Here is a 13,362-nt window from a genome sequence, read left to right as displayed (position 1 = left end):
AAAGGAGAGTCTTCCATTCCAACACTAAAATTGGACAATCAGATTGTTTGACTTTTTCAAAAATTTTGATGGACAAAAATCAACTGGAGCTTTTACAAAGAAAATAACAGAGTTAGGCTACTTCTTGGTGATACAAGTGTACATCTAGGTATCAGTTTTGGGTCATGAGTGATGCAAAATTAATAATATCTTTAATTTGGTCCCAGGGAAGTACATTAGTATCCTCTGACATATACTTTTGTGACCATTTCTTTATCCTGTTTTTTTTCTTTGTCCTTTTTTTGTTTTCTTTTTTTGTGTGTAATGATGAGTGTCTGCACTGGCCATATCGACATACAAACTTTGCACAGTTGCCAACCTGAATGTGTGTGCACGTTCAAGTGTATGACCCTGTAATAGCACATCTACATTGTCGTGCATGTGCACTCGTTTGTGAACATGCTTACATTTTTGTATGAAGTAGCCATTTGCATATCATGTCAAATCCCCTATGTACATGTACTTACAAATTATGTACATTGTACAGGGCAAGTCCAAGATACCGCGCGCGTTACGTATGGGACATTCAGAGACTTTTATGACCTGAAAAATAGTGTTAATGGCCTTTGATCAAATTGAACTTTTTCATGGTGATTGATATCTAGGAAGAAGTATAATCATGTAAAAAATGGAGAAAAATGACCTTCACAATTATATTCTAGAAGAGAAAATATGTGCCTGTTACGTATGGGACCAGAAAAATTTTGTTTTTTTTGAACATTTTTTTCAACCTCAAAACTCTCTGAAAGTATTTTATTCTACAACTTGTAACTCACTGTGATGAAAGCCACAACACTCGAGATTATGAGAGGTAAGTTTCATGTCATGAGGCAAAAAGCTCTAATTACAGGTTCTAATTAAAGACAGACATGACGTGTTACGTATGGGACAGTTACGTATGGGACACTTTGTCCCCCATTCGTTTAGTGTGGGGAAAACCATGTTTATGGGTATTTTGCATAATTATTGAAGTAAAATCAGTTGAAACTACTCAAATACTGATCCAGATTGTCAAGGAAACGATATTCCCCAAATATTTACCATCATAATCATCTTGTAAAATGTTGAAAACTGAATCTGCATTTCTACAAAAACTATACCATCCTTTTAATGCTGATTTTCATTGTGTATTTTGCCAACACGTATTGTTTCAAGTGTCTATAACTCAAAAGTGGCTGCAAAGTTGGGATGCTTTCTTCAGGATGATTGACCATTTGTGTACTGAGAGACCCTCCCAGCTAGCTACTGTACATGCATTCACATGCAATACATTTGTACATGTATGTATTTCAGAGGATGTCCCATACGTAACGCATTTGTCCCATACGAAACATTATTTATTTTTCCCTAATAAAAAATATTTCTTTTACTATTTTTTCTTCTTTCTATGGTATTTAACTGTAAACTCTAAACAATAAATTAGAACTTTCCAAAAGGGCATTCAAATAACCTTAAACATTTCAGAGAAAACCTAAAAAGATGACCTCAATTTGTTACGTATGGATGATGGGACATCTCATGATAGGACACGAGCTAATTTGCATAATCATTTGCATAATCCCTAAAATTTTTATACCAAGATTAAACTACTTGATGAACTTCTTCTGACCACATATTAATCAAATATCATTTGCTTTCCTTTGAATAAATATGAATTTTTATAAATGTCCCATACATAACGCTGTATTTCACATTCATGCAAATGAAGCCCATGAAAATTTGCATAGATTTACATAATATCCTTTTTTTCCTCCATGGAAATCAAAACTTCAACTCACAAGCTTCAAAATGATACCAAACATGTCAATATTGAGCAAAGATGAAATTTTCCCTTCTGAGGGGACCTTACAACTGTATCTTGGACTTGCCCTACACTGTTTGCGGGTATACTTGGCCACATCATGTGTGTGTACTCCATAAAGAGTGTGATTACAAAGTGAAGGTGCAAACATCAATCAGCTTGCATTCTATCTACTTGCAGAGACTCCAACTCTCCCGTTTTCGACGGGAGATGCCGAAAGCCCAGCACAATAGATTTGATTTCTCCCGCCCTGGCTCTGTGTCTCCCGGTGGAAAGCATTTCTTACTTATTTCTATCGTATGTTGTAAGCCTTAGATAGCACCAGAGAACATCTAGAATCCCTTCGCGCTTCGCACACATCAACTTGGAGTCTCCCGTTTGCTAGGGGTTTCGGGCGGGAGAATCTCCAGATCAGAAGGTGCTTGGGGTTGGAGTCTCTGTACTTGTTTGTGTAGAATTACCCTTTTGCGATGGTTATGCCATGCAATGCAGAGGATGTGTTATATTTGTTCGTGTCGGTGTATGGAAAATACCCTATTCAATAATGTGATTTTGAAATTGTATCTATAATACAAACATGTAATGCATGTGCCGAGTATAATACATTGTATCAATAGGGGGTACATAGGCTGTGTGTAGGCCTACACATGTACGTATTTAAACATATTTACAATGTATGTCCTGGTATTTTTAATAATGGGAGGGGGAAAAGTGCCAAGTGTGTGCAAGTTTGTACATGTACAGCGGACCCTTGTAATATTTGATCTGCATCAATATTGTAATATTTATTATATGAATCAACTATTTAAATATGCCCATCCCTTTATGCCTATATCTGTATTTTGTGAATTGAGTTGTAAAATCTATGGTAATCATGCTATCAATATGTATCATGTATGTGATTTTATAATGTTATCTATTTTGTAAGCAAATTGAATGTGATATTTATTATGATACAAATTTTGTATATTTTGTCACAGAAAACAACAGAAGTGTACAAGTGTACCTCAATTTGGCCATGGGCTGCAATGCATAGTTGTCTTTTAAACAATTTAAACAATGAATAATATTTGCTAAATTAAAAAATGGAATTTTTTGATCATCACAATAGGCCTATACATCATATTCATACATCATTACACATGAATCATGATCAATGCAGTTTGACTAAAAATCCCAATCACTTGATAATAGAGTAGACTGCATTGTCGTGATGTGTAGCAAGACCTTCCGTCAATCATGCCATGTTACTATAAAATCACATTCAATTTGATTTGAGCAGCGTCGATAATTCACATAAAATTAAAAACACAGTTATACCACTACCAGGTCGCAGTTATAGGTAGACTCAACGTTAAACAGATCTAGCTCTACACATCCATGAGGCAATTTAGGGTCTAGACCTTTGTTGGCTTTGAAACTGAGAGATCCTACTAGTACTGTACTACCGGTACTACTAACTAGTACTAGTAGTTAGTACTACTACTAGTACAACTTGTAAGACTCTAGATTTCTACCTCTAAACCAGATCTAACTGTTTAGACTCATTGTGGGACAAGTCTTGTTTTGCATTTGTTTCAAAGCAAATCAATTCAGCTTAACCATGTTAGAACTTTCTAAGTTATCCCATTATGGTATTCGCGGAAAAGCCTTGCAATGGTTTACGAGTTATTTATCTGACAGATTTCAATATGTACATGTGAACAGTTTTGATTCTTCTATGAAGAAAATAGAATGTGGTGTTCCGCAAGGAAGTTTGTTAGGCCCACTGTTATTTATAGTTTACATTAATGATTTTTATAGATCTTCAGATAAACTCTCTTTCATATTATTCGCGGATGATTCCAATCTTTTTTATTCCCACCCTGACCCTAATACTTTGATTAGTACAGTGAATGATGAATTGAAGAATGTCTCACAATGGATATATGCAAATAAATTGTCACTGAATATTGAGAAGACAAAGTATATGTTTTTCAGTAATTCTTTAGATAGATTACCAGGTAATGTTATATTTGACACTACTCCCCTAGAAGAGGTTTCGTCTATTAAATTCTTAGGTGTTTGTGTTGATAATAAGTTATCATGGAAGTGTCACATAAACAATATTTGTAAAGTAATTGCACGTAACATAGGCATAATGAATAGATTGAAATATTATCTTCCTTCTTCGGCTTTGATTACGCTTTATTCAAGTTTGGTATTGCCGTACTTGAATTACGGAATTCTTGCTTGGGGGAATACATATATTCGACATTGTTAGATAAACTTTTTCTTCTGCAAAAGATGGCGCTCAGAATCGTTTTTAACCTTCATATCCGAGCACATACTGACAAGCTTTTCCTCGAGCACAAAATTCTGAAAATAAAAGAGTTGTATTTGTTTCAACTTGGTCAATTTATGTTTAATTACAACTGCAATCATCTACCCAAAATATTTTATTCTTTATTTCACCGTAACAGCCACGTACATAACTATCCCACTAGACAATCTAAAGAATTTCATCTTCCCTTAGTTAGAACTGTACACACTCAAAATACATTTGTTTATACCGGACCCAGATTTTGGAATAGCTTAGATAATGATCTAAAAGAATCTGTGAAGTTAATTACATTTAGGTATAAACTCAAAAAATATTTGTTTTCTAAATATACCAGTTAATTCTGTTCAATGAAAAAACCCGTCATGTTTCACTTTTCCTTGAGATTTTGTAGTGTGTCCACAGACCTTTTCCATCCCTCTCCTTTTCCTTCTCTATTCTTCCCTGCTCCTTTTTCCTCGTTCTTCGTTGTCCAGTATCTGTCTGAGTGCATTTCCTCGAATTCTGTTGTTTCTGTGTATTGTGTTATTGTTGTTGTTGTTGTCGTCGTTATGTTTTTTTGTGGCCGATTGCATATCTTCCTTTCAGTTCAATTTTCCTGGCACACCTGGCCCCATAGTGTCTGTGCCACAAATGTGATATGTTATATAGTTTATACGTTTGCATCCTAAAATCCTAGTAAGTATTGTTCATAGTATCAACATCATTATATCAATGAGTAAAATGTACAATAGTATATAGAAGAATTTAAAATGAATATGTCTTATTGGTATAACAAATTGGTGCTGTTGTTGTTTTGTTCCAGTGTTCCACGTTTTACAAGCGTGGCTTTTTTAGTGGAACACTGTTTTCCATCATTGTGATTATTTACTATTTTTGTTGCCATGACAAAGTGCATTGTTTCTTTTTTACGCCATCATTCGTGTATAATTTATATTGTATTGAAAAAAAAATCCTTTATCGGACGAGTGTAAGAGAAATGAAAAAAAAAATTGTATCACTTTGGATTATGTCAACTTTTTCTTTTCTTTTCTTTGTGATGATGGAAATAAATAAACTATTGAATTGAATTGAAAAAAAGAACTGTTGAATCACATTTACTCATATTCTAGTCCTGCATGTGAGGAGCATTAAAGTACGACGATACACCTCATTGGTGGACTGTACTGGAAAGGAAGAAGAAGAAGAAAAAAAAAAAGGGTTTGAAAGTTGAATTGCATAATACAAATGTTTATAATCATTTGTTTCCCTGATAATTCCTGCCTTACCACCGTTTTAATCCTGATGTACTCAATTGCATGCTTTTTGCCTTTGACAATACACTCGTCACATCAACTCATCTTGAGTTTTTTGGTAGAGTCTGGGTGGACTCTAAACCCGGGGCGTTCCTTGTTTGTACACAGTTACAAAATTTGTATAACACTACCAGGTCGCAGTTATATAGGTAGACTCTATCATTCTAACGTTAAAGGGGAATACTAAAGAAATAAAATTATATATGAAGTCAAAGAGTAGAACACATAGAACAATTTGTCGTTTACATCGTTTAGAATGGCCTTTTTGAAGTGTAGTTTAGAGGATATTGAAAATTTACACCTGTCGCCCCCCTGAAATCTAGGTCACAGCGTAAATTTCGAGGCTTTGCTGATGACGTCATGGGATGAAAGGAATCGCGCAAGGTCTCATCGAGCGCCGCAGGCCCCCGCGCACATAATGCATGCATTGTATCAAACAAGTATTTGCATACAAAGTTTTGGAGAGCTTGTTTTTCGATAATGCACGACATCGTACGTTAAGGCCATGCAGTGATGATCAGAATGATTTCTTGGTGGAATTTGAATGTGGGAGCGATGATGAACTGAGTGATACAGTACACACTAGTGATGATAACGATGATGAAACTAGTGGTGAAGTTGGAGAGATAGATGTTGCTGACGAGCCGCACGGCGGGGCGCAGGAGGGAGACGCTATGGGCGAGCTAGTGGGGAAGGCCCAGGGCGGTGCGGTTGAAGCGGACGTGGAGATTGGCAGTACGACTGTACGAGCCCTTGCCACACGGCAGGCCAGGGGACAATGTTGGTGACGCAGGACCAATGCCAGGTAGACTTCAAAATTTAGATGGGTAAGAGTTTTTTTTTTAATTCTGAACTGAAAATGAACCGAGCTTAGTGCTGACGTGATCTCGTACTTCAGAGCAGCAGTAGGCCTAATTGAACACAGCCCAGTCGCTGTAAGTAGCGCAGCGTCTGGTCGGGCTACGTATTTATCTTATCACATCACACTCACTCCTAACTATACACAAGCCCAGTCGCTGTACGTAGAACGTCGCGACAGGTATTTGCACAGCGTACTTACAGCATCTGGTCGGGCTAACTCACTCCGTACCCCGTTCACAGCTCATCAGCATTCTGTCTAGCTACGGAGAGCTACAAAAGGTACCCTCACAAATTCACTGAACGATCCATTCATTGCTTCACCGAGTCCATCAAAGTTTTATCACTATCGATGAAAATCGCAGTGCTCTGTATCGTTTATTTTATCACCAGATAGGCCGGTCGGCCCAGTCAAGACTTTGACTAGCCGATGCCCGCACATTGATTGCGTGGTATCTAGTATTAGCGATCCACATACGCCGAATGTTTCGCGAGTTTTTTTAATTATTATTATTTTCGCCAATTTCACGAACCTGGTGCTTTTTGCGAATTTAAAAACACTAGAAAAACTCTCTTTCCGTATATATTTCCCCCTTCCGTAGTGTACTCCACAACCATGAATTTAAGCACTCGCGAAATTATTGGCAAGTCCTGATTCGCGAAAAATAGACTCGCTAAATACATGTACACTGTATATGGCGTACACAGCTGTAGTACAGTGACTACCGAGGAACTGCTGATATAATACATTGTACGTACCAAAGAGGTACGCGGAGGCTACTGCACTGCGACATACGCGGCCGGTGCGATGGGCGCATGCATGTGACTGATCGACTACGAAGCACCATCGTACAGGCACTAGGCCTGACAACTTCTGTATTCGTGGCCTAAATAACACGTAACAGACTCTATTTAAACGACGAAATGTGTGATTTCACAGGAGACTTGAAGTGGAAAACAAATTTATTTCATTCTTTGTGACATTCTGATAAAAAATGTCTTGGGATTTCGGGGTATGAGCCTCGACATCACGCTCTCATTGAGAGCATACATAGGTAAGCTTAGGCTGTTGTGTGATACTTCCGGGTTTGTCCTTCATCACATGACGTCATGGACACGCCCCCCCAAAATAACAACGAATCTTCCGATTGAGCATGATTCAGGACACAATTTTTCCAATCAGCCGTTCTCCAAAACGCAATTTTCTAAATGGATGAATTAAAGGCCGCTGTGTTTAACATGCTCTATGCTTAAATTGGGGGAATAATCCAACAAAATATGCGTTTCCTTTAGTATTCTGCTTTAAACAGATCTCGCTCTGGGAAGAGTTCCTATTGTACCCCCCCCCCCCCCCACCCCCCGATAAATTGAAGAAAAAAAAATAAGAAGAAAATATATTTTGTTACAAAACACATTTACTGTAAAACGAGGAATTTTCGCGTGCACTTTAATTTTGCGAATTTCGCAAGCGCCAAGATTCGCGAAATTAAAATGCACGCGAAAGTCCTTGTTTACACTATTATGCATTGAACGTCAGTGGCACTTCGCAAAAATTTCATGCCACGAAAAAGGCTGCCGGTACCAATTCGCGAAAAATTCATGCCGCGAATATATCATGTTTTACAGTATATAGGTAGAAATAGTGGCAAGATTAATAAAATCCTACAAAAATGTAATAATAGTGATAATTTACTCACCAACTTCATTTCACGTAGGTGGGACTAACATTATGTATGCTGCTAGAGTGCTAGCGATTAATCCTAACTTTTGTGCACACTTTACAGCCAATTCGTTGTCGTGATCAAGTTAAAGCGATAATGCCACCTAATTTCCTGAATTAAGCTCCTGGTGGACAGTAGTTTAAAAAAGAAAGATGAATTCTGATGTTAAACCAGATCGAGTCGTATTGCTAGCGAAATGCAATGGATGGACACCGTTCCACTGTACTGTGCCTACTGCTGCATACTGTGTGCGCCTGCATGCACGCATTGTGCACGACCTACATCGCTCGTTTGAAGGTACTGTAATTAGCTCGCCCTTCACTCGCCACAAATATTAGACAACTCGGCTGTGACCATGTGGGCAAGTCCAAGATAAGGTCCCCTCAGAAGGCAAAATTTCATCTATGCTCAATGTTGACATGTTTGGTATCATTTTGAAGCTTATGAGTTGAAGTTTTGATTTCTATGGAGGAAAAAATGATATTATGTAAATTTATGCAAATCTCAAGGGCTTCATTTGCATAAATGTGAAACACAGCGTTACGTATGGGACATTTATAAAAATTCATATTAATTCAAAGGAAAGCAAATGATATTTGATTAATATGTGGACATAAGAAGTTCATCACATAGTTTAACTTTGTATGAAAATGTAGGGATTATGCAAATGATTATGCAAATTAGCTCGTGTCCTATCATGAGATGTCCCATACGTAACAAAATGAGGTCATTTTTTTAGGTTTTTTCTGAAATTGCTATGGTTATTTTAATGCCCTTTTGGAAAGTTCTAATTTATTGTTTAGAGAAATCAAATACCAGAAAAAAAAGAAAAAAAAGTAAAAGAAATATTTTTTATTAGGCATTAAAATAATGTTACGTATGGGAAAAATACGTTACGTATGGGACATCCTCATACATATTGCATGTGAATGCATGTAGCAAGCTGGGAAGGTCTCTCAGTACACAAATGGTCTATCATCCTGAAGAAAGCATCCCAACATTGTAGCTACTTTTTGAGTTATAGACACTTGAAACAATACATGAACTTGACTGAACAATTTTCAGAAAGGGGGAGGGGAAAATGGCAAAATACACAATGAAAAATCAACATTAAAGGGATGGTATAGTTTTTTGTAGAAATGGGGATTCAGTTTTCAACATTTAAAGAGATGATTGGAAACCAATTACTGAATTACTTAAGAGCATAAAATCCTAAGACTAGAGGAATTCAAAGTTTATGTGATGGAGATCCAATTTGAAATGGTTGTGATATATATAGAAAAAAAAAAGTAAAATGATTTTTTTTTTTTATTGCAAGTGATACACAAATTGTCCTTATTCAGTTTTCAGTAGTAGCCACAACAAAATTCATGGGTATACAATACATACTGAGGTGTGACTCGAATCAATGACCTGACTGCTAGACAGCCATCATATATCTCCTCGATCACTGGGGTTCCACGCAGCAGGTATTGCTTATTTATTAAACTTAATATTTCTTGTGTCAAGTTGTTTTTCATTGAAACTAAATGGCAAACTGCCCTTCATCAATGGAAGTAAACACTTTATTAAACTATTCAGTTTTTTCAGTAGTAACTATCCTGATAAAAATAGGGCATACATACTCAGGTTGGTCATAAAAAATATAGAATATGATTGAATGTGATTATGATGGTAAATATCTGGGGAATATTGTTCCCTTGTCAATCTGGATCAGTATTTGAGTAATTTCAACTGATTCCACCTCAATAATTATGCAAAAATTTGTTTATGGGTATTTTGCAAAATTATTTTGCAAAATACCCATAAACATGGTTCCCCACACACTAAACGAATGGGGGACAAAGGGCATGCATACCCAGGTTGGTCATGAAAATATAAAAATATGATTGAATATGATTATGATGGTGAATATTTGGGGAATATTGTTTCCTTGACAATCTGGATCGGTATTTGAGTAGTTTCAACTGATTTTACTTCAATAATTATGCAAAATACCCATAAACATGGTTCTTCACACACTAAATGAATGGGGGACAAACTGTCCCATACGTAACTGTCCCATACGTAACACGTCATGTCTGTCTTTGATTAGAACCTGTCATTAGAGCTTTTTGCCTAATGACATGAAACTTACCTGTGATAATCTTGAGTGTTGTGACTTTCATCACAGTGAGTTACAAGTTGTAGAATGATATACTTTCAGAGAGTTTTGAGGTTGAAAAAAATGTTCAAAAAAACAAAATTTTTCTGGTCCCATACGTAACGGCACATATTTTCTCTTCTAGAATATAATTGTCAAGGTCATTTGTTCCAATTTTTTACATGATTATACTTCTTCTAGATATCAATCACCAGGATGAAGTTCAATATGATCAAAGGCCATTAACACTATTTTTCAGGTCATAAAAGTCTCTGAATGTCCCATACGTAACGTGCGCGTTATCTTGGACTTGCCCATGTACAAGTTGACAGTCAGGATGTAAAAATGTTATTTCGATGGTTACGTGTACATTAGAGCTAACAATTAGGGTTTAATAGTGTTAGGGTAACGTTGATCGCAGAGTCCTATGGTGACGCGGACCCGAAGTCCTAGGGTTAGGGTTAGGGTTAGTGTTAGGGTAACGTTGACCTCGGTGTCCTAGGGCGACGCGGATCCCGGTGTCCTAGGGTGACGCGGACCCCGGTGTCCTAGGGTGACGCGGACCCCAGTGTCCTAGGGTGACGCGGACCCGAAGTCCTAGGGTTAGGGTTAGGGTAACGTTGACCTCGGTGTCCTAGGGTGACGCGGACCCCGGTGTCCTAGGGTGACGCGGACCCCGGTGTCCTAGGGTGATGCGGACCATGTACAGTTTGCGCAGAATGTGTATAGACCCTATTACAATTTTTTTTTGCTGGTGGTAAACTAAATAAAGGTTATGGAAAGTCTTTCCATAAAAGGCATAACCTTTATTTAGTTTAATGTTGGTGAAAGGGAATAGTAATTTGTTGGATTAGGGCTAGGGTATAGCGATTTAGATGCTGCTGTCTCGTCAGACATCTTGTACCAGACTGAAATTGACTGAGGACGTGCGTGCGTACAGTACACACGTGTACTTTTAGACCAGACTACGTAAATGTCAAGTAGCACCATCTACGACGAGCATAGTTACAGTTTTGATGCATTGTTTATTTGCCACGAATCACCTCCGCCTCGCAACTCATCATGCAGCACGATCGTGAACGCACTGGGCTCAGATACTCATGATAGTGAGTTCGAGTCCCAGACCCGGCACTTAATTTCAGCAAAATGTTTTCTCTTTCTTATTATGTCATATTTATCTTTACAGGTTCATGCAGGAAGTCAACTGGAGATGGCAATCGTCAAACGGAGAGAAGGAGAAAGGGGAAAGAGAGGGAAGAGAGAGAGGGAAGAAAGAGAACAGAATAAGGGAGACATGAGAGCGGAGAGAAAACATTTTTTCGATGTTTTTTTTTCTTTTAATAATGACTCCCCAAAAATTCCACGCCCCATTTTTACTCAACCCCCATCAAAATGTCGCCCTCTTTTAGACAGTTAGGTAGAGCTCAAAATATGCAATCTTATCGGGGGGGGGGGGGGGGGGGGGTACAAAAGGAACTCTAGGAAAGAGTTCCTTTTGTACCCCCCCCCCCCCCCCCAATAAGATTGCATATTTTGAGCTCTACCTAACTGTCTAAAAGAGGGCGACATTTTGATGGGGGTTGAGTAAAAATGGGGCGTGGAATTTTTGGGGAGTCATTAGAGCTAGGGAAAGAGTTCCTTTTGTAAAAGAGTTCCTTTTTTTTCTTTTAATAATGACTCCCCAAAAATTCCACGCCCCATTTTTACTCAACCCCCATCAAAATGTCGCCATCTTTTAGACAGTTAGGTAGAGCTCAAAATATGCAATCTTATCGGGGGGGGGGGGGGGGGTGGTACAAAAGGAACTCTTTCCCTAGCTCTAAACATCCATGAGGCAATTTAGGGTCTAGACCTTTGTTGGCTTCGAAACTGAAAGATCCTACTAGTTATAACATTTACTACTACTACTAACTAGTATTAGTACTAGTTAGTATTACTACTAGTACTACTTAAGACTCTAGATTTCTACCTCTAAACCAGATCTAACTGTTTAGACTCATTGTGGGACAAGTCTTGTTTTGCATTTGTTTCAAAGCAAATCAATTCAGCTTAACCATGTTAGAACTGCACAGTTAACAATTTGGTCCATAACGTTGAATCACATTTACTCATATTCTAGTCCTGTATGTGAGGAGCATTAATCCACGCTATTAAAGGCAGCCCAGTTTGATTCTTGAAGGACAAAGCTGAATAGCACAACACGGATGTTCTTTGTTCTGAGCCTTTTCCACTGCCAATCGACAATCCCGATATACCGGTACCCTTTGCATTGACAATACACAATTTACCTAACGTTACACATTATTGAAATCATTCCATTTGAGACAGAAGTCACGATCATTCATATTCCGATCTCAAAAGAAAACCAGAGAGGGAACTCCAAAAGAGAAGGAATCATCGCAGAGAATGCTTACTCATCGAGTCACTTATAATGACAACAAAGAGGACTTACCTGGCCTGTGTGAAAGCAGTTCTTCTCTGCTTGCCGTGAGCCGTGGCGTTAGCCAGCTCCAGCCAGCTACGCACGAGCGAGGGCCGGACGGACGGATCAGGGAGGTTTGGAGACGGAGAAGGATGGACTGGAGCTCGGAGGGCGGAGGAGGCAGCTGGCGCAGGCAGCACGCCAAACAAAGCATAGACCGCTACGCGCTACCTAGTAGTATTGCAGCTATACTGAATTATTATTCAGCTACTTAGACCGGGCTGCTGAGTGGAAATAAATGGTGATTATATAGCTGGCAACCATGTACTTTCGCACCTAAGAACAGCCAGGTGCCATCCAGGATTTGGCAAAGCTGCATACAGACTGCGAGCAGAAGCCGGATGAGTCGAGTGTGTGCACCAAAAAGACTAAGATTTGGTGTGCACTGCCTGTACTGTACCACCAAAGAGCGCGCGTGCGCCTCTACACACTCTTTGCTGGATGTCTACTTCTCTCTGTTTTGCGTTGTATGCGTAGTCTGCGCAAGGGCAAGTTCAGGCGCCATTTTAGGAAGCAAAGCAAGCGATAGCGGTGACCCATAAAAATGGAGAGGCATTTAATATAAGGCCTATCTGCCTTCCTTTCATTTCTTCTTCTTCTTCTGATTAAGTCTGCCTCCTTCAATAGACTGAAGATTCTGAAGATCCTATTAGGGAGGCATACAGGGTAAAAGAGTACTTCGGACCTCATTACAACATTTAGA

The 13,362-nt window shown here is 38.5% G+C and overlaps 1 protein-coding gene across 1 annotated transcript in view; it reads right to left on the bottom strand.

Annotated features, from left to right (window-relative positions):
* Positions 1-13,011, bottom strand: part of LOC139707955 (transmembrane protein 164-like) — a 36,129-nt gene extending 23,118 nt beyond the window's left edge. The window contains exon 1 of the mRNA XM_071619945.1: positions 12,630-13,011. The gene's annotated coding sequence lies outside the window, so the exon portion shown is untranslated. The remainder of the gene's footprint in view (positions 1-12,629) is intronic.
* Between the last annotated feature and the right edge of the window lie 351 nt (positions 13,012-13,362).

Source organism: Diadema antillarum, unplaced genomic scaffold, assembly GCF_040938485.1.
Source record: "Diadema antillarum isolate AM-2024a unplaced genomic scaffold, OU_Dant_1.0 seq00001289_RagTag, whole genome shotgun sequence".
NCBI classification, from domain to species: domain Eukaryota; kingdom Metazoa; phylum Echinodermata; class Echinoidea; order Diadematoida; family Diadematidae; genus Diadema; species Diadema antillarum.
This window is presented reverse-complemented; position numbering and strand designations above follow the sequence as displayed.